Raw genomic sequence first — 4186 nt, 5'->3', positions numbered from 1 at the left:
GGCACTGCACACCGGGCACCGCGCACCCGGTACCGCACACCGGGCACTGCACACCGGGCACCGCCCTCCGGGTACCGCACACCGGGCACTGCACACCGGGCACCGCGCACCCGGTACCGCCCTCCGGGTACCGCACACCGGGCACTGCACACCGGGCACCACGCACCCGGTACCGCACACCGGGCACTGCACACCCGGCACCGCGCACGTTGCCCACCTTCCTCCAACAGCCTCCGCAGGGAACCAGCAGGGACCCCCAGGCCGCGCTCCCCTTGTGGAGGGGAGGCCGAGCCGAACCCCTGACCACTGCAGCGGCTCGGGGTCCTGCTATGGGTCCTGCTGGGAGAGCCCCGGCCACTGCTTGGGCCGCTCGCTCGGCAGAGCCAGGAAGATGCTGCTGGTCCCAACGTCAGGACTGTCACCTTCCTCCCCACTATGTGGAGCGCTGTGAGCGATGGGGACCCAGACAGAATCGAGCGCAGGAAGGAGGCTCACACCAGAAACTCCTCAGGAGGATTTGCTTTAAAACCAGGCAGAGGTGACATCAGACCACTGGCTCCGCCAGGGAGAGCACGGCGGAGCAGAGGGCAGTCACTGAGTGCCGCAGGCAGCGCTTCCCGGCGCGCTGGCTCCAACCCAGCTGCTGCTGCAGGAGGAGCAGGGGACACCGGAGCACCCGCGCGGCTGCTGCGGTGGCAGCTGCAGGTCCCTGTCCCCAAGCAGGCGAGCACAGAGCCACCCGGGCTGGCTGGAGCAGAGCCCCCAGGCTAAGCACGGAGCTGAGGGGAAGCGCTGGCAGCAGCGCCACTCCAGCAGCGCTTCCCAGCACGCTGGGGAAGGGACCCAGCAGAAGCAGGTCCTCCCAGAGATCCCATCACACAAGCTCCTGTGCCGCTTGAGGTTTGCGGAGAGGTCCTGGAGGTTCCTGGGACAACTGAGCGGGCACAACACACACTGGAGAGGAGGGGACAGCTCAAAGCCCAGCCTGGGACTTCAGCTGTGCAGGGAAGCAAGCAAGGAGCACCCCAGGTTTAAACACCCCCAGGCTGGGGCTGAGCCCTGGTCACGGCGTCACTGTCCGTCCCGCAGCCGCCTCGGGGAGCCGCTCTCCGCGCGCGCCAGGTATCGGTCATAGTTGTCCTCGCACCTCTGCACGCAGTGGACGAAATAGTCCTCGTCGGTAATGGCCTCCAGGAGGTGGGTCTGCACGAGGCAGATGTCGTAGAGCTCGGAGGTGGGGGCGCAGCGGGCGCCGCTGCCGCCCGGCTCCGTGAACACCTGCGGGGAGAGCACGTGTTTCCCCCGGGAACGTCCTGCGTGGCAGGGCCACGAGCTCCTGCCCTTGCTCCGGCTGTAGAAGATGGAGTTTCCCCCGATTTCCCCTATCCACCAGCAAGGGCAGCGTCAATGGAAACGAGCCCTGCTGATGCTCAGCCGCCAGCTCCGCCTGCTGCTGAGATGATGCCATCCTACCCATCTGATCCGCGTGTAGATGTTGTCATCCCAGATAGCCCAGCTGCCCCACAGGTGGCTAAGGGGGAGTTCCCTGACCGAGGAAGCAGCCCGAGGTGGTGGGGAGCAAGCCCCGCTCGTCGGCTGCTGCAGACAGGCAGGGCACCAGCCACCAACAGAGGCCTCGGGCTCCTCACAGAGCCTTCTGCAAGAATTCACCCGAAACAGCCCTGATCAGCCCCAAACCCTCCTTCTAACAGGCCTGCTCTAAGCAGTGACAACGCACATCACCAGCCACATATCCGCTTAAGAAGAGCCCAAATGCAAGCGAATATCCAGAGCATCCCTCCCCTCTCCGCTCCCTGGGTGCCTGCCAAGTGCTACGGACCATTCCGAGGCCACCGCACCCTTCCCTGTGTCCTTCCTTCCTTCCTTCCTTCCTTCCTTCCTCCCTGGGTGGTTCGGACTCTCCAGCAGAGCATTCAAACATGAGCAGGTGTCTGACCTCCAAACGCTCTTCCATCTGCACTAGTGCCCCGTTCTGCACCCGGGCACCAACGCTGCCCCTCGGACACGGAGCCCCAGCGCAGGCAGGGAGCAGGGATGACTCATCCCAGCTGGCAGCGAGCACCAGCAGGGAACACCCGCTGTGTTGTGCTCCCCACCGACAGCCCTGAGCATCGTTCCCAGCGATCCTGGTCTCTCAGGCTGGAGCGACACCACGGCTGAGCCTTGATCCCCCTTCTCATCAGTACAGGAGGGTGAAAGGGGAAAAGGAACATGCCTGAATCAGCCAGAAACACCCTCCAACCAGGGCGGCCAGGCCCTGAGGAGGAGCAGCCACATACCTGGGAGTGAACAATCGTGTCCGTGTCGTCCAGATGGATGTTGTCGTCAATAAAAATGTGGTGAACGGTGGGATCGTGGGGGTCAATCCACAGGGGCTTCCCACCCTGTGCGGAATACTGATTTCTGGCCCACCTAAAACAGCAAGCAGGGCAGCAAACAGTCGGGGAAGGACATCCCAACAGCTTGTGGAGCCGGGCAAGTCTGTGCGAAGGAAAGTGGGACGAGAGACACAGCCTGGTCCCTCTGCCTACTGCTGTCTCCCACCAGAGAAGTATTTTGTGGCCAGATGCTGCACCAGAGGGTGCTTGGAGGAAAACAAGAGGGGCACGAGGGGATGGAGACCTGGGGGAAGAGCCTAGTGAGTCTCTCTGTGTTGAAATGGGGAGAGCAGAAGTTACAGGGCGGGATGCACAGAAGATATGACAAGGTGAAGACCTCAAAAGCAGGCGCTATCTCTCGGAGAACTGGAGGGGAGAAGAAGATGCCCAACTCACTCGCCCAGTAGCCCATTTCTCACCAGTCAAAGTGGTCTTGGAAGCCTCCAATTCCCTCGAAAGAGTTGAAGTAGTCATAGAGCTTTCTTCCATCTTCGCGGGTGGAAAGTCGCTCTGACCCCCGGCTCAGCACCACCTCTCGCTCACTGCAACGAATTTGGCCAGGAGTGAGGTCCACAGAGAGCTGCAGCATCATGGAAATAAGAGAAGAGGAAAGGTTTCCAAAGCAGACAGATTGTTTAGTGTGCTGTCAGAGACAACAAGCAGCAGGCTAGAGACTCCTCATGACAGTGTGGGAGGACAGCACTGGGGAAAACACAAAAAAATAAGGAATCCGTACAACACAAACGCTTCCCCTCTTCTGGGAAATGCAAAATGAGCATCCAGCCACTCGCTCACGCTGCTTAAAATTCTGTTCCCTGTGAGCTCTCTGGGGAGCAACCAGAGAGACCTCTCAGCCTTGGTGCTCCGGCGTCCTGCACACGCAGGAGACCCCGGCCGGGGGAGTCCTGCGGTGCCGCAAAACCCCCGCTCTGCGGGAAGAGGTGAGATCCCTGGAGAGGGGCAGATCCTCTGCACAAAACCCCCGCTCTGCGGGACGAGGTGGGATCCCTGAAGAGGGGCAGATCCTCCGCACAAAACCCCCGCTCTGCGGGAAGAGGTGGGATCCCTGGAGAGGGGCAGATCCTCCGCACAAAACCCCCGCTCTGCGGGAAGAGGTGGGATCCCTGGAGTGGGGCAGATCCTCCCCACACTGCCCACGCTGCTCGAGAGCGGAATCAGCGCAGAATTCCCAGCGCTTCCCTGTCAGCGGCTCTTCCACAGAGCCTGGACGCGTTTCTCCTGCGCAGAGGCCAGCGTGACGGGACGGCGGGCACGCAAAGGGCGCTGAGAGGAGCCGGGCGCTCCGAGCTCCACGCTGGGACCACTTGCAAGCGCCGAGGCCGATGCCACGCCGGTCGGCGCCGCACTCACCGGCAGCTGGCGCAGGCCGGGGAAGCGGGGGTGCTGGCCGGCCAGGGCGCAGCGCGCGGCGCGCAGCGCGCGCGGCAGGTCGGTGCCGAAGGTGCGGAAGAGCAGCGCGAAGCGGCGCCCGTCGCGGTGCAGCGCGTCGAGCAGGCGGAAGAAGGAGGGCAGCAGCACGTGGTAGTGCTGGCCGCCCTCGCCCGGCGCCGACAGCGCCGCGTGCGGCTCGCCCGGCCACTCGAGCAGCCGCAGGCAGCGCGCGTGGAGCCCGCGGAAGCGCCGGCCCGGGCCCAGCTCCGTGAAGGCGACGTCGCGGCCGAAGCGGCTGTAGTAGCTGAGCGCGCCGGGGCAGGGCGGGTGCAGCGAGGGCCGCTCGCTCGCCCACCGCCACTCGCCTGCAAGGGACGGCAAGGCGCTCAGCGGCC

The sequence above is a fragment of the Nothoprocta perdicaria genome, unplaced genomic scaffold (assembly GCF_003342845.1).
Source record: "Nothoprocta perdicaria isolate Ctin4 unplaced genomic scaffold, notPer1 scaffold_9, whole genome shotgun sequence".
NCBI lineage: Eukaryota > Metazoa > Chordata > Aves > Tinamiformes > Tinamidae > Nothoprocta > Nothoprocta perdicaria.
The sequence above is the reverse complement of the archived record's forward strand: the minus strand, read 5'-3'. Positions refer to the sequence as shown.